The following is an 18,859-nucleotide window of genomic DNA, read 5'->3' as shown; positions in this document are numbered from 1 at the left end:
CAGCTGCTGCTTCCACTTCCAAACAGAGCCTGGCACTTCCTCGTTCAGAATCTTTCCCCTTACTTGGCCAAGGGAAAGAGAGGAGCTGTGGGAAAGGGGTTGACTAGGGATGCCAATTTTGGTTGGATGTATTCCTGGAGGTTTCATTACATGACATAATCTTTAATTAAAGATTAATCTTTAACTCCTGGAGACTCCAGGACAACCCTGGAGGGTTGACAATCCAAGGGCTGATGGCAGTTGTTGTCTCCTGCTTTGGAGATCCATCACACAAGACCTAACCAAGATTATACTTAAAATTTTTGTATTTGAAATATCCTGGTGATTGATGTTCTATAAATACATCAAAAGACAAAGAGATAGCTATCACAGTGTCCACTTTTGGGGCCTCATTCTAACTCCTACCAATGGAAAGACTTCCATTGACTTCCATAAGAGATGGATCAGTCCTTCTGTGTCTAGTACCACACCTTCTCTGGTGTGGGAATGTGAACACGAAGTACCACATTGTCTAAAAGGCTAATGAAGCCATAGGCCAGATAGGAAGCTCAGGAGCTGAATTCTCCCATGGTGTCACTTGTTATTTATTCTTTCTCACAAAGTCTTATAGGAATTACTCCTTGTTTTGTTGGTTGGTTTCATCTTGTGCTTACATTCTTGCCTTTGTTTCATGTCTCTTTTCCTGTATTAAAGTCATTATTTACATTCTTGCCACAAAAGGTCTGGTACAGCTGCTGCTATTAGTATGGTGTGTGAAGAAGAGAAAAAAGCACACCCAAGGGTTGCCCAGCTAGCACTAGATGGGAGTCAAGGCAACAAGAACTTGTATATATCATATTACTTTTATTCCAGTATTTTACACAATACAGAAGCCAGAGCCTGTCCTATGATGCAGACTGCCACTCTCTGCTCTGACTCCTCAGTTCAGAACCCCACCTTCTAAGATGGAGGATGGCCTAGTGTCTATATATCCATATTCTACATCCGTAGATGACAATGGTGGCTACTCCAAACAGGGCTGTGGGGTGGCCATGGGGGTTTGTTTTGTTTTGGGAAACGCTCTTTTCCATTTAAAAAAGGAGGCTATTAGCGTGCACAAGATAATAAAAACACATGAGCATCCAAAGACACCTCGGACAGTGTACATGTTATAAATCCATATAAATAAATACATTTGCTTCTGTTTATTTCCAGCCCGAAATAATAGCTCTCTTTCTAATATCACAATTGGTTGTTAGCTGCTGGTGATTATGATCCAAAGAAGATGATTAGTTCAGATGGCCAAATAAGCAGCAGGAGGAGATGAATTTATAAGAAACAATTCTTTGGTTTTCATAATAAACAGTCCAAGTTATAAAACATTATGGAACAATCCCCAGAAAATATATGATGCATACAGGACTGTGCTTGTTATTTTACTTAAGCAATAGCATGTTTATGGCATTTCCATGGCTTTCTAACTTTCTAGTAGTTTGCGGTTTTTGTTTTGGTTGGAGGTTTTTTTTTTTTTTGTTCTCCCCCGTCCCACCCCGAAGATAAAGGATATTAGTTTACATCAGGAAAAAATGCAGGAATCTTTATATGGGGAAAATGCCAGTTGAAGTTAATGGCAGTTTTGCCTGAATACAGTCTGAGTAAAGATTGCACGATTTAGTTCACTGTGAACTAAAAACTTTTGCTTTTTTTTTTGCATTAGGTCATTTACTCACAGCCACGTGAGAAGCGATTCCATCCTGGTCACCCCCTGGGCCCAGCTGCCAGGGAAAGCAGCGGAACATTCCAGAGACGGGAGGTGCAGAGGGAGGATGGAGCCCCCTCTGTCCAACAGGTAACTCTGGTGGGGTGGGGAGAATATGGTGGCCCCAGGCTAGGCACAGAGCTGGGTGGTCGTAGGGCTGAGGATACACCTGGGGGCAGTCATGTGTCCTCCCCTTTAGATTGAGGCTCCCCCACACGTATGGCATGAGGCATGAGTTGTCTATGACGTAGTGTGTGTACTCAGGTCCATACCCACACCCTTCAGAAGTGTCTTTACTCTACTCACCTACTCTGAGCCTCACCGTCTACTCTGCTACTTATGTAGGTTCTCTACGCGTTGCCAAGGGAAGCATGCAGTATAGATGTATCCTTGGTGCGCATGCTACAGCAGTGGACATTTTGCCCTCCTAAGCACCTCCCCCATGACCTGTTTTCAGAAGGGGGTTGGCAGCTCATCAGGAGCTGTGTTAGTGTAATGTAATGCTGCTGGCATGGAAGGCAGGGGTGGTGGGGAGAGAGGGATACCGGCAAGGGACCAAAGTTTCTTGAAAACTGGGCTGAAGCTATGCTGCGATGGCAGCTCCTAACCACTGCTGCTGATGGGGGCGGGGAACCCTTGAAGAGGCCACAGCTGTAATGGTGTCTCCCCCAGCTGCTGTGAGATGAGGAAGCAACCAGGTTGGAGGCACTCCTACAAACTCTGAACCCTAGGCAGCTACCTACAAGGACTACGCAAAAACACCAGCCCTTCAAAAATAAAGAGCTTGATTATGACTGGGTCTAATACAGCCATGAAGGGCAGTGGGGGAAAGAAAACCTTGACCTCCAAGTCCCCTGAACAACTGCATTAGACCTGCCCAATGAGACAGGGGCTGTGTGCCCAATGCTCCCCCCATAAGTGAGTGGGTGAGGAGCAGGAACATAAGAACAGCCACACTGGGTCCAACCAAAGGTCCATCTAGCCCAGTATCCTGTCTTCTGACAGTGGCCAATGCCAGGTGCCCCTGAGGGAATGAACAGAACAGATAACCATCAAGTGATCCATCCCGTCGCCCATTCCCAGCTTCTGGCAAACAGAGCCTAGGGACACCATCCCTTTCCATCCTGGCTAATAGCCACTGATGGACCTATCCTCCATGAGCTTATCTAGTTCTTTTTTGAACCATGACTCTGCCCTCCCAACCCAATCTGCCAGCTAGACATGGGGTAGGGGAGTACGCCGACTCGGCCCTCCGGGGCAATGCAGCTCATGCACTGCCCCTTACGCTGCGCTGTGCCATAGTCACACTCAAGCCCACAATGGTTAAAGTATTCCAGTTATAACTGCAGTTGCTGCACATCTACAGAAACAACCAGTCATAACAAATTCTTTCAGGTTTTTGTTACTATGTGCAGTTAGTGCAAATAGTACTCTCCAAGTCATTAATTCACTTACTATGAAGTTTCCCAGTAGCCTTGACATATTAAGACCATAATGGCTCCTTCATTTCAATAATTCACAAATTATATCAATGCAGCATGTCTACCAGCCCTACCAGATGTATGTAGTAAGTTTATGTGCCAGCGTTGAGAAGGGAGAGCTTGCCAGAATTTACATTTCTCGTACCTAACTCTAGTTTGGAATTATCCTCATACTAGTCAATTACTGCTCTGTAAATTAACACAAAATAGGATTTGTATTGGTTTATTGTTTAACTGACCTTCATCCCAGATAGATCAAATACAAGCATAGCACTAACACTTACAACATTCATATGTAGAATCATTCTGGTAAGTGGAAAACCATTCAAAGGTAAAAAAAAAAGCTACGCACAGATATCTTAATGGTTGTTAAAAAACCTTCAACCATTTTCTTCTTTATAAACAGAATATTACTTTGAATATTTTTACCTTGTTTCAGACAGTCCCTGCATTGGGCTCTAATATGCACAACAAACAACTAACTAGAGCCAGTGGGAAATGCTCACAGTTATCAAACAGAGAGATGTAGACTAAATATATACGATAAATATTTAGGTACAGTATACGTATTTGATGTGCATTTAGCTATATGTGCATTGTATATGCATCACAGACACCTATAAGTCTAAATATTTATAAATATAGATATATATATCTAAATGTATATCTACCCATGTATATAAATGCATATTAAATCATTAGTTCAATGCCAGACAATAAACTTCTTGGGATTTATTCTTTTGCTAGTGTGTTTCCTGTGGTACCTACCTCTGCTTTTCAATATCATAAGCTAAGACCCAAATGATTCTGAAAACACACACATGCTTATCTTTATGCATGCAAGTAGCAACTCTCACGAATTTGTCATGAATCATGGATAGTAGAAAGTCCTGGGCCCCACCACAATCTTCTTATCTCCTTTTCTACTTTCTGCTCTATAATCCTTCCCTTTCAGTCCATTACTCTATGCCGCTTTTCCTTTCCTTTCTCACAGCTTTTCCATCTCCTCCCTCCTAGAATAAACCATGCCGGGGAAAAACCCTCAAGAAGGATAACTTCTGTGATTGTCTTGAACTGAGTAGCAAGCTGTCCATGACCCCTCACTGGTCACCTCTCACTTACTGCATTGTTGGGAGCATTGGTCATCTGCCTTCAATGACGCAGGCCCTTAAGATTTTATTTCTATTAAGGAATTCCAAATCAGCTAGTAGTGATCGATCTATTGTGTCTCGTCTAGACGTGATAAATTGATCCCCGAATCGATGCCTGTACTCCACCTCGGCAGGAGGAGTAAGTGGAGTCGATAGGGGAGCTGCCACGGTCAACTCGCCGCCATGAGGACAGCCAGGTAAATTGAACTAAGATACTTTGACTTCAGCTACGCGAATAGTGTACCTGAAGTTGCGTATCTTAATTTGAACCCCACCCCCCAAGTGTAGCCCAGGATGAGTTGGAGCCAAAGGGCTGACATGGCTGGTTGTTAATATCTTAGGGACCTTGTAGGACGACTCTCTGAAGGTGGGTGTATGAGGATCCCCTTTCCCTCTGAACCACAGATGGGACAGAGTGAAAATGAAGGCGTTGTCAGAAAATTAGATCTGGAGCTTTCATCCTCGTTGATGGATTTGTTTTCTCTGAGGGAGATGAGGGAGTTAAATGCCTTTCCAAAGTAGAGTCTTCCAGCTTCGTCCACGGTTTTTATTACAAATCACTATAGGATCATTTTTAAAAGGATGGTTAGTTTGTTCATTGTTTTTTTTAGGGGACGGGGGAGGAGCTTTCTGTAGTTCTTCCTAAAGGTAGCGGACATGATCTAGTTCTTCTAAGAGATCTTCCCACCCCATCTTTATCCGCTCAGGGAATGTTCTAGTGCTCAGTGTGGAACTCTTTCCATCTTTACTGTAAATAAGAAGAACCAAAGGAATTATTATAAACCTTTTGATGGGCTCTATTTGAGGCAAAATCAAACCTCATGTGCTCCACTGACATCTAATCCTATACAAATGACACAACCCACTGTGAGGAGACAGGATACTGGGCTAGATGGACCATTGGTCTGATCAAATATGGCCATTCTTATGTTCTTGTGTATAATCAATGTGCCCGTTACTATAATAACTAAGAAAGGGAGTGTGCCAGCTATGCCAGGTCTGAAACGTAATAGCTGGCTGTGGGTTAGATTCTGATCTCGTTTCCAACTCCATAAAGTCTGCATAATTCCATTTACATCAGTAGAGCCGAGATTAAACTCCAGCCCCCTGAGTATCTGCTTTTTATATTCTTGGGGGGAGTTCTGAGGGCCAGATTTTCCATTCACTTACCGTACACCAGTTTGACATCAGTGTAACTCTGCTGAAGGCAGTGGAGTTATTCCTGATTTACAGCTGTGCAAGGGAGAGAGAATGAGATGCTGAGTGTATTTTGTACAGCAATACCTTTCAGGGCTTGGGGATATTTAATGTTATCCTTTCAGACTTATCTGGGGGACGAAGGGGAACCAGTTGCAGTAGCTGTAAAGATTAACTCTTTTCCTTTCTGGAAAAAATCAGTTGCTAATTAGAAAATAAGCCAGGATGTTAGTTACACAATTTACATATTTTAATTGAAAATAAAGTTTAAAGCCAAGGTAACAATAGAATGTGCCAGTTTCATTTCCATTAAATGTGTTTACAGTAGGTCCTACTACATCACTCCTGTCTACCATAAGTGCCTATGCTTTCTGCTGTTTGCCCTCAGAGTGAACAACTGGGGAAAAAATCATGTTTTCAACAAACTGCTCTACTGTGATTGGATCAAAAATACCCAGGGTATTACACCAAGATGCCAAAATAATCCAGTTCAACTAAATCGAAACAATGACAGGCATTTTTCAGTTCTTCTCATGCAGGCATCCATATTGTATTTATGTGAGAACTGTAGTTTCTTGTGTGTGTTCTGTTGAGCTATTCTGGCACCCTCTATTTCTATTTTTCATTCAGCCGTTACTGAGTGCTGTCGAATATGTTTTGTAATGCAGTTATTTTAAAAGTCTTAATAAGCTTCTCCATAAAATATTAACTTAATTAACTTGGAACTATATTCCATTAAGAAGAGGAAGATCAGCTGTTTACTATGGAGGGTGAGCTGTGAGAAGAAAGCCAGTGTTTGTGTAAATTCTCTGGAACAATTAGAGGCAGCTGAGGTTATCATAATCTTGAAGGAAGGAATGATAAAATGCTATAAAATAGTAGGTATCTTCTGTTCCTGTTTAATGGGACACCTGGTGTGAATGTCAGGATTGGATTGTCAGGGGATCCCTACAGGTTTGTGACACTGGTAAAACTGAAATAATGTTGCCTGGAGTATGCCTGGGTTTAAACAGTGTCATGTCTAGCTCTCACCTTCACCAGCACTAAAACTCATTACAGCTCCACCAAATACAACCGCAAAAGAGGGAAAGAAAAGCTAAGAGCCTCATTCTGTCACTCATATGCTGAGTAGTACTCGATTCTGAGCATTGTCCCATTGTTTTAAATGGGACTGCTTGAGGAGCAAGGTATTAATTCAAGTGCAGGGAGGGGGTGCAGAACCTAATCCCAAGTGAACTAAAAGAAAAGTCTCAAAAGGAAGCATGGACTTTGAAGCTATGCAAAATTCAAGTACCTCTGAGTCTCCCAGTGTGTTGTATGTCTTATGGGCCCAGCCTTCATTACAATTTTTAACCAAGCATACAAGCACTTAGTAGCATAATTGAATTTAACCATGGTTTGCATCCACATGCAATCTGATAAGCAGTCAGTAACTATGGCAGCTAACATCTTTTGTTCTTGCAAAATCCCCATATTCATTAGACAGTATAGATGGAGCCCCATAAATATTCCTGCTTTGCCTTTCTCCCAGTTCTCTTTGTAGTAGGTCATCCCAGTGTATTGCCCCACATATTGTCAATTCTATTATGCACATGTGCAGTTGGCAGTCTATCCTCTGCTGAGACAGGATGGAACATCTACACCAGTGGTTCTCAACCTATTTATCATTTTGGGCAGCATATACGGCTCACAATGTGCAACCAGGCAGCCCAGACCCCGCCACATTGGGTGGCCGGTAACCCACATCTCACGGTGCCAGGCAGTCAGCCTGCCAAGAACCCAGACCCCACTGCGTGGGCCGGGCAGCCTTTAGCACACAGCTGAGCCACAAGGGCCGCTGGTTTAGAACCACTGATCTACACAAATCTTCCCAAACTGGACAGATACAAACATAATTAGACAGCACGGTGGGTGTGGACACACAAGCTTGGCTGGCAAATGACTGTATTGCAAAACAACGCTGCTAAGCATGCTAAGCTCAACTGTGATTATTGTAACCAAGACAGATGGGAGTGTCACAAACTGGCTACAAAATCAAAGTTGTATTCACAGCACAGTTGGCCCCTTAGATTATAAACCGTGCAAGGCAAGAATTGTGCATCTCTTTATATCCACTTCTAGATCTCACTGAAATCAATAGCAAAACTCCCATTGAGTTACATAGGGGTAGAGTAGTCCCTTTGGGTCTGATTCATCCCTGCACTGGAGCAGACGGGCCTCAGGGTAGGGATATAAGTCCCTCCCTTTTAGTCCTACACAGAACCAAGTGTAGTGTCAGCATGTGACTGCAATGTGCCATCTCTCCAGGAATAAAAAAGGGAAAATATGACAGGAGTTAAAGAGTACTTACCAGCTGGAAGAGATGGAGGGACAGCAAGCCTCAAGTCAGTTGCAAAATGGCTGCTGCCACCTCTCTGCTATATTTAAAGGACCAGCTCCCAGAAAGGCATGCTGGGAAAAATTTCCTACACTAAGGAGGATTATAAGAACTAGGAAGGTACTCCTGAAGAAAGGACTGCTTCTACATTTTTATGTAACACCCCTAACTGCTAAAGCCTAATGAATAACATGAACAGTGAGAATCTCAGAAATGACTCAGAAATCTGCCACAATTTATCAACAAAATCTGCCTTTATTTAACATTAATCTTCTGCAGAAAGTTTATTTGTGACATTTGTGTATGTGAGTCATAAAGGAAGTGCAGTGGCTGACACTTACCATATGTGTGCAGGGCGGAACAATGAAATGCCAAAAGCTAAGTATGGATTAAAGATTTAGACAAGGGGATGCCCACTTCTAGGATCAAGTTTGACCTAGAGCATAATGACTTATGAGCTGAATTAGTACAATGTTTTGGTATGAGCATTAAAGGGAACAAGGACTTAGGCCCAGTGGAAGTTAGGAACCTAACAATCTTTGAGGATCTAGGCCTCAGGGTCTGATTTTAAGAGGTGTCAAACACCTGCACCTCTCCCTGACATCAGTAGGAACCGCAGGTTCTCAGCATCTCTCCAGATCAGGTCCGTAAGCATTCAAGACATTTTTCAAGGAGGGAAGAGAATACAGAGACAATGACAAGTGACATCTGTAATCTTTGCAGAGGAAATATTTGGTGTCCAAGGATATTTGGATTACAAAATGACCAATTGATTAATCAGCAGAAATGTTGGCTGTGTCCTTATTACTTCATGGCATAGATTCATAGAGTATAAAGCAGAAAGGACCATTGTGATCATCTAATCTGACCTCCTGTATATCACTGGCCATAGAACTTTCCTGAAATAATTCCTCTTTGAGCTAGATCATGCAGGGCCAGCCATGTATAGCAAGGTCTCAGCTGGAGTACAGATGCCAAGAACTGGCTGACAGCCAAGAGCCACATGCATTTGGAGTCAGTCTCTGGAGAATGGGAAGCAGGAAAGGTTTTTCCAAGCTGAATTCTCTCTCCTGCCATCCTCATTCCATCTCTGGAGTCTACACTGTACTGATGAAGCTTGGACTTGGGACTGAGTACACCTGCTTTAGGAACCCAAGCCTCTTCCAGCACACAAAGGGTGGGAGAAAGGAAATACTACCATCCCCATTTTGCAGATGAGGAACTAAACCAGGAAGAGATTAAAGAAAAGATTATTAAAAATGACTAGTGATTTTGGATGCTGCCATTTTTGGGTGCCCATCTTGCAACATCCTAAAAGGTCCTGATTCTCACAGGGCAGAAGCCAAGCACTCTGTAAACCAGGCTGTGTTAGTGTGTTTCGATTTGGGCACCCAAAATCACTAGTCATTTTTGAAAATCTCAGTCTAAGTGACTTGCCTGCCCAAGGTCACCTGGCAAGTCTCAGTCAGAGCTAAGAATTTAAAATGGGTCTCTTGTGTTCCTGTTCATGCCATTATCTCAAAACCATCATCCCTCTTTTCTAGCCAGAATCACTGGGCTACCTTTTCAAAGAATGACACAGTGGGGGCACCAGCAAAAATGGGCATGCACCTCCTGAAACCTGCATTTCATATCACAGATAGGCAACTGCCATGTAGTTACATGCATGAGTGCTTGTGTGGAGATGAAGTTACCTATTTGGTGTTTACAAATGTGGGGTTTCATGAGTGCCATTGGCACAGCAGGCATTTTTATATCTCTTCTAGAGCTAGATAAACCAAGGCACCTAGAGAATCTAATTTTTTTACAGAGCCTGTAGATTTCCCCAGATCTTGTCTTCCTCATTTCTATTGTGCTTGGAGTAGGTTGCCTTAATTGTCCTTTGAATTGTTTGATCTCTCACTGCACACACTGCCCTTTTTAGCCTTTCAAATAAATGCGTAAGAAAGATTACAGAGTTATTTAATTGGTGTCTGCTTGTTAATTAAAGTTTAGAAAGATTCTATTTCTCTAAATCAGGACTAGATGTCTTTCTAAAGGTTGTGCTCTAGCTCAAACAGAGGTTATTGGCATGATGCAGGAATCACTTGGTGAAACTTTATGGAATGTGTTATACAAGAGGTCAGACTAGATCTTCACTGTGGTTCTTTCCGTCCCTGAAGTCTATGAATATATACATGAATAAAAATGGGCAGCTTCTTTTTTAATACCTGTGTCAGTATTGTTTTATAATAGAGCATAAAATAGAGTTGTGTAGGTTATTAGAAAAATTTCATGCACCACCACAACCTCTTTCCCCAGTGATATCACCTATGTATTCTAAAGAACTTTATTTTGAACTCACACCAGTTTTACATCCATGTTACTCAGTTGACTTCATTGATTGCTTCTAATTTACATTGTTTTATGTGAGAGCAGAATCGGGCCCAATGACATGCAGGCATTTTCTAATAACCATTTTTGTTGTGTTGTGATACACCACAGTGGCTATAAAGGCAGCAAATCTCTCCGCCAAGGAATACCTCCATCTCTGTTTCTATGCCAAGCATATCTCAGGCATGATGGAGAACCAGGGTTTCTAACTGTCCTGTATCTCATTATCCTCCCTAGCTTTTCTGATTTGACACACAAGTGAGAAATGTTGGGAATACTGGACAAAATATATTCTGGGAATAAACACAACCTTTATTTTTTTTCTGTAAGAGATAGAAAAGATAAGGATGAGACAGGAAAAATCCTTCTGGGACTGTGAGGCAGCTCTTCTGGCTTTAGAACTGATTTGAGTTGATAACTGATTAAAGCGGTATTTGACTTTCCAATGAATGTATCTGCAGATTTATAGGCACTATACCAATACTTTCAAAGAGGAGCCTCTTGATAATTGGTTGAAAGACCTTTTCCTTGATTTACTGAAGTCCCTAAGGAGTTGATCGAACCAGGAGCATTAAATTATTATGATCCTTTTCAAAAAGGACTCTGACAGTTTGGGTTTTCCCAAGTGTATAATGGTTTCAGTGCAGGGGTGGGCAAACTTTTTGGCTTGAGAGCCACATCTGGATAAGGAAATTGTATGGCGGGCCATGAATGCTCACAAAATTGGGGTTGGGGTGCAGGAGGTTGCGAGGGCTCCAGCTGGGGGTGAAAGCTCTGGGGTGGGGCCAGAAATTAGGAGTTCAGGGTATGGGTGGGGGCTCTGGGCTGGGGTAGGGAGTTGGGGAGCAGGGTGGGGGATAAGGGTTCCGGCTAGGTGTGCGGACTCTGGGATGGGGCTGGGGATAAAGGGTTTGGGGTGCAAGAGGATGCTCTGGGTTGGGACTGAGGGTTAGGAGGGTGGGAGGGGGATCAGGGCTGGGGCAGGGGGTTGGGGGGTAGGAGGAGGTCAGGGGTGAGGACTCCAGGCAGCACTTACCTCAAGCAGCTCCCAGAAGCAGCAGCATGTCGCCCCTCCAGCTCCCACATGGAGGCGCAGCCAGGCAGCTCTGCGCGCTGCCCCATCTGCAGGCGCCGCCCCTGCAGCTCCCATTGGCCGTGGTTCGGCAGCAGCATGCCCCTATGCCTACAAGCCAGAGCGGGGACATACCGCTGCTTCCGGGAGCTGGGTGGAACCACGGCATGCATGGAGCAGGGCAAGCACCAGACCCCACTCCCTGGTGAGTGCTCAAGGGCCGGATGAAAACATCTGACAGGCCGGACGTGGTCTCCGGGCCATAGTTTGCCCAGCCCTGTTTTAGCATCACAGTAACTCAAGTCAGAAACCAGGCAGCCCATTTTTAGCCTAAATTTAGCTTTACTTTACAATAGAAAGATAGCAATATCCTCTAGGACCATTGAGAGTGAGGAGCTTCACTGTAATCATTTAAAGGGACACAGGGTAAAATTTTCAAAAGCACCTAAGTGACTTAGGAATTGAGCTGCATGGAATTTTTCTTAAGGAACAGTTTTCTGTTGGAAAGTGCTGATTTGATGGAACTGAAATGTTCCACAAGAATGTGTCCGTTCTGTCAAAACTTTCAGTGGAACCAAGTGGCCAGCCAGCCTAGTTACCCTAGGTTCTCAACTATCCAGCTCCCAGACTATCCAGCTTCCCAGGCTTCCAGCTGCCTTGTTCCTTGGCTACACAGCCTCTTGGTTGCCGGATCCCTTCCTGGAATTTTTCAAAAATGTCCATTCCATGGAAAATGTATTTCTGACTTTTCAAATATATATAAAACCATATTCTATGAAGGCACTATTAGACTGAGAAAAGTTATCTGCTTTTGCCACAACAACAGTTAGACATAATGATAAACCTTGTTCCTGCAATCAGCCCCCACATAGGACCCTGTGGAGTCCTACTGAAATCGGTGGCTCTCTGAATGGGCACAGGGTCACTGCCCTTACTAATCCAACCACAGGATCAGGGCCATGGGGTCTATCAAAATCTCTACTTAATCAAAAGTAGATGTTCTATCCACAGCACTTTTTTCATCGCTCATGATTTGATATTAACTAATTCTATCAATAAAATACAATAGGGGAAATGGTATCTGGCTCATATGTTTTGTGAGTCTTTGAAGTTGATTAACTATTGATTTTGGTCATGAAAGAGGTAGGACTGACAAGCCTAGCAAATACAGTCTTCTCATCAGTTACGTTCTGTTTCAAAGTAATCTAGGTTTAATTATAAACTGATTGAACTCTAGTTTCAAACACTGGTCGTTAAATGTGAAAAGGGAGCTGATTTTTCAGAACCGTCAAGTCAGCCTTACTGAGTACTGCATGACACAGCTTTTTAAAACGGATTACTGCTATTATAAACAGAGAACCCTTTGGGTATGTCTACACTGCAGCCAGAGGTGTAATTTCCAGTTTGGGCAGATGTGCACACAGTAGCTTTGATCAAGCTAACATACTAAAAATAGCAGTTTAGCCATGATGGTGTGGCTGGCAGCACTGTCTAGTGGCCCAAATACAATCCTGTCTGAGGCTCTAGGTATGTACCCAGGTGACTATCCCAATCCATTGTCCGTACCACCTTAACTGCACTGCTATTTTTAGTGCACTAGCTTGATCAAAGTTAGTACATGTGGCTCTACTTAACCTGGAAAGTACACTTCCATCTGCAATGTCAACATACCCTTTGATTTAGGGTTTGAGATAGATGTAGTTCTCTCAGAAGTGCTGAGAAGTGTTGGGAACATCCATGGCCTGATTGTCTTCTCATTTACACCAGCTTAAATCAGGAGTAAGTCATCTAAAGTTAAGTTGCACACATAAAAGGGCCTGATCCAAATGCCATTGAAACCAGTAGAAGTCTTCCTGTTGATTTCAATATGCTTTGGACTGGGCACTGAGCGAGGTGAGAGTCAGGTCTCCAGTTTGTTAGAGTCACCCCTTTGCCTCAGGCTGTTATCCAGAATGCAAACCATTACTTGTTGCTAATGATTGATTTCAGTGCGACCTTTCCTTAATTAAAACTTCAGTTTCTGAGTAACTCAAACAGTGGGGCCCTGTTCACTGACTAGAAAAATGTGGCCAGTGGCCCTTTCAAGTTGTAGGAGGGTATTTATTTCCATCTGCTTCTTAGGTCAGTAAAAACTAGAAAATCAAAAAGAAATTTCAACAAATAAAACAGACCCAAAGAAAAAAGTCATAAATTACCTCAAACATAGGTTAAATGGGAAAAGATAAACACTTGAACATTTATTGCTATGCTTAAAGGGACACGGCCATATTAAAAATGGCCTCCAAGTGTCTCATGTCCATGTGGACAGCTCCTGTTTCTGTGTCTATGGACATTCCCAGTCCTGCAATTCCTGGGGACCTTCAGAGGTTTAGGATCTTTACTTCCTCCTCACTTAGGTCTTGTGGGAAGCAAAGTCCTTTTAATCTGTCTACTTGGATGGACGGCTGCCTCGTGATAGGGGCAGCCATCCATCTGATGGTGTATTTCTGATATCCAACACATCTAGATATGACAATAATTATTGTCATTATAATTGTATGTACTACAGGGAAGCCTAAATAAGATTGGTTTCAGAGTAGCAGCCGTGTTAGTCTGTGGCACCTTAGAGACTAACAAATTTATTTGAGCATACGCTTTCGTGAGCTACAGCCCACTTCATCGGATGCATTCTGTGGAAAATACAGTGGGGAGATTTATATACACAGAAAACATGAAACAATGGGTGTTACCATACACTGTTAGGAGAGTGATCAGCTAAATAGGTGTAAGGTGAGCTATTACCAGCAGGAGAGCAGGAGGGATAAAACCTTTTACAATGATAATCAAGGTGGGCCATTTCTAGCAGTTGACAAGAACGTCTGAGGAACAGCGGGGTGGGGGGGGGGCGAATAAACATGAGGAAATAGTTTTACTTTGTGTAATGACACATCCACTCCCAGTCTTTATTCAAGCCTAAGTTAATTGCATCCAGTTTGCAAATTAATTCCAATTCAGCAGTCTCTCGTTGGAGTCTGTTTTTGAAGCTTTTTTATTGAAGAATTGCCACTTTTAGGTCTGTAATCGAGTGACCAAAGAGATTGAAGTGTTCTCCAACTAGTTTTTGAATGTTCTTGTCAACTGCTGGAAATGGCCCACCTTGATTATCACTACAAAAGGCTCCTCCCCACCCCCTGCTCTCCTGCTGGTAATAGCTCACCTTACCTGATCACTCTCCTTACAGTGTGTATGGTAACACCCATTGTTTCATGTTCTCTGTGTATATAAATCTCCCCACTGTATTGTCCACTGAATTCATCCGATGAAGTGAGCTGTAGCTCACGAAAGCTTATGCTCAAATAAATTTGTTAGTCTCTAAGGTGCCAGAAGTCCTCCTTTTTTTTTTTAAATAAGATTGGGTTAGGTAGACACTGTACAAACAAAGAGAAAGAAACCATTTCTCTCCTGAGGACTTTATAATCCAAATTATGTTTAGCTTCCTTTATGTGAGTTTTTCACTGTATGAATAGGTTTCTCAAAACATCTTGCTAACCTATGTATAAGTTATAAGGGCTCAGACTGGTAGATCTTAGCAAATTATTAAAATTCTAGGGTCAATTTTCAGCAACCAGAACCTCTGGTATTCTATTCCTTGCATACTGTGAGTTAATTTAATATGAATAATCACTGTATTTTGTTGTTTTGAAACTTCCATTAAATGACAGTAGTAACCAGTAAATACCAAAAGGTTTCTTCATAAAATTCAGATCCCCTCCCCTTTCTATCTTTTACCATGATCTGTCACGGAATTCACAATCTCACATTGGTTCTTACGTGTGCTTTTGAGAAGTGATCATATATATCACACTGATTTATATCTCATATCTGAGCACTCATCTCAGACTGGAATCAAAAGCTCTCTTGCCCTTTCTTTACATGTTGTAACATCTAGCTGAGTACTATGTATTATAACAATTGGTTGTTGTTTTTCTCAGTGTTGCTGGAACAATCAGTTTCTCTCCTGCTCTTTTGCAAAACTTGCCTAAGTCCATTACTGTGTTCTTTTGGATCCCTAACCCAAATTAAAACATTATCCATTATACCTTCAGCACCTTATAATCTAAGATCTTTGGAAGTAGTCTTCTAATACAAAGCAGCATTCTTTTAGGATGAAATCCTAGCCCATTGAAACCAATGGGAGTTTTTACGGATCTGATTCTAACATCTTTAACACTAGTTTTATACCAGTTTGATTACACTAATTTTAATTGAGTTGTCCTTATTTATTCTGGTGGAAGAGGAAAATCAGGCCAATAACCTCCCACTGGTGTATTAAATTAAACACTAGTAGCTGAAAGCCCATGTTGTTGCATGGGTGTGCCAGTGGGGCCAAGTAATCACCATCTGTGCAGTCTCCATCATACAACCAATGAAACTGTTGAATACAAATTAGCTGCAGAGTAAGTAAGGTTGGTGACTGGTTGAGTTACCTTTGTTATCACAATGGTCTTGGCATGGCATAGATACATGCCTTACTTTAGCTGCACACACAGGTGTAATTTGTAAAGTCAAAATGGCTGAGAACTTAAAAATTGGATGGTACACCATGAATCACTGTGATGAGACAACTGCATGATATTCTATATACAAAGAGCTCTCAACTATGCTTAGAGCTGTTCCCATCTCTTCACATTGACTCAACAAACATTCTATGCTTCAGTGTGACACACAGAGAGAGTTATGATCTTACTATGTAGATTGAGTTTAATATTAAAAGAATGTTACATAGCAAACTGGTAAGGCATTTTAGGCATCAGTGTTTGACAATCAAGTTTGAAAATTTAGGTCCAGTTCCTCACAGATATTTAGGTACCCAACTCCCATTGGAATCAGTGGGACATAGATGCCTAAATACTTTTGAGGATGTGGGTCTTAGTCCTTAAACTCGTCTTCTCCATCTACAAAAACGGAGCTATCATCAATAATCTGCAAAAAATAGAAATACATGCTAACCCACATTGTGAGATATGAGGATGCATTAATTAATGTAAGTATAGGGCTTTGAAAGAAAACATACTTATACAGAAGTTTAGTGCTCATATTTATATGTAAGTGTTGGCACTTATAAGTTCCAAATATTATGACAATAAAAAAGGCCTGAAAACTAGAGCTTTGTGTGGGAATTTTATAGGATTCCTACTGAAATTAATTCATAATAACTTCATAAGAGTGTTCTGGTAAGGGAAAAAAACTGGACCAGATCTGCTCAAGTTATTGGGCTCAATACAGGAGTAACTGGATGAAATGTTATGGCTTGTATTATAGAGGGAGGTCAGATGAGATGATCTAATAATCCCTTCTGGCCTTAAAATCTATGAATCTATAGACATGCAAATGGAGAATGCAGTGACTACAAAAACAAACAAAGCGAAAAGCAATTACCTGTAAGACAAGCCACCCAGCTGTGGGGAATTCTCCCCACAACAGTCCTCGGCTGTTTTTAATCTATATAAATGACTGAGACAGATTGAAAACTGTATGCTGGTATTCACTGATTAATGAAATGAGGGAGCAAGAAATGGAGCTGGGTCTGCTCTGTAACTGGGCTGCCATGTGGCAAATAAAATTTAACATTGACAAAAGTAAATGAACATACACTTGGCTCAAGCCTAACAAATGAAGGAAACTAAATGAAAGCAGAAGGATTTGAAAGGGACCTTTGAGAAACAGTAGACTTGAAATGTCTTTATGATGCTGAGAACTGACTCTTTTCAAAGCTGGTGTGTATAGTGACAGCCTAAAAACATATGTCTAGAAAGTTTGGGTGGGGCTACATATGTCTACGAGAAGTCCACGGTATATTCAGTTATGGTCACTGCACCATTAAATAATATATAAACTCAGTGTGGTGCACCACTTCATATCTTATAAAACGTCTACAGGGCATGCATGCCTAAGCACCATTTCTGGGTTAATGAGGGACTCAGCAATGCACACCTGCAATCTGCAATCAGGACTGGGCCCAACAAGTAAAATGGAAAAGAAATAGGCCAAAGGAGACTATCCGTTTAATTTCATGTATTGAAGGTACCAACCTAAGTTGTAACAGTAGCTAAATAGCATTTCACTGTCTGAACTTCCTAATAAGAGGCTAATTGCATAGGTTTTTAATGAGTAATAGAATATTAATGTAGATCAGTTACCCACATTACTGGAGTCCACCTAATACAGAGAGCATAAACAGAAAAGGGCACCAAAGGATAGCTTTAAAAACATTCAGAACAAGACATGAACCATTTGTAATTTTTGGAGTTTAAAGTGGTTATAGCTCGTGATGCAGGCGGGCATTCAGAATAGAGCTGTCATCCAGATTCTGGGGTAAGGAGCACAAGAGAATCTCTAGGTGTTGAATGGCCCTAGCTGTTGAACATAAGAAGCATCATATTAATGCAAACCTACCTTTCTTGGGGCGGGGGGAGTTGTTGTCACCTATCACCATGGTATCTGAGCATCTTTCATGTAAAGTAGATTGGCAATAGCAAGTTCTCAGTGAACTTCTTAGCTACTCTGACTCTTCTTACTTTTTCAGGTATAAAACTCTGCTTGCGGTAGAATTACTCTTTTTGTTTGTTTGTTTCCTATGTTAGTTTGGGGGTGTTTGGTTGCAAGTGGATTTGGGAGGCATGGGTCTTATGAATGTCATTCTTGTTAGAATGGGAAAGCTTTCTCAGAGAAGGTTTTAATAAAACCACCCTGTAGCTATTGTAACCTGTTATTTCCAGTGTGTAAATAGTGAAGGGTTCACGAGGCAACATTCAGGTCCTGAGTTCAGGGCAAATCACAAATGTTGGATTCAGATCTGAGGACCAGGTTGTGCCATTCTGATCCATGAGTTGAGAGCACCTTCTGTAGGATGGTGTCTCCTTGTCCATGCAAAATGACTCGGTGGCTAGCTGGGTCCTTGGCAGCACTCTCTTTTTCTTTGGAGGATTCTCCATGAGGATATGATCCACAGGGATGGAGGAGGGCATGGACTGGTTAGGCTAGGGGTCAGGAATATGCATTTCGCTATTGGCTAAGGGGTCGAGATGGCGGGGTGAGCACAAACCTCCCTCTAGCCTAGCAGAGATTATCTGGGAAATATAACACACCTTTAGAGTCAGGTGGATCAGGGAACATGGAGTGGGGATAGGTACACCAGAACTCAAGAGTTGGTCTCAGGGCACAAGGCCTCTGCATGCATGGCACTAATCTCATGCAGCTGCCTGGATACATGGCTTATTCTGCAGAAAGGCAAACCTCACCCTCAGTGGAATAATGAGAGAGAAATTCCTTAAGGGCATTCTTCCTTTCCAATATCTCTATTAGGGAGGTGCTGGCAGGGATGGGGGATGTAGCCCTGGATATGACCTTTACACCCTCTCCTTTCCCATCTAGGGTTGCCAATTTTGGTTGGAGGTATTCTTGGAGGCTTCCTGGAGGTTTCATCACATG

Source organism: Eretmochelys imbricata, chromosome 2 (assembly GCF_965152235.1).
Source record: "Eretmochelys imbricata isolate rEreImb1 chromosome 2, rEreImb1.hap1, whole genome shotgun sequence".
Classification (NCBI taxonomy): Eukaryota; Metazoa; Chordata; order Testudines; family Cheloniidae; genus Eretmochelys; species Eretmochelys imbricata.
This window is presented reverse-complemented; position numbering follows the sequence as displayed.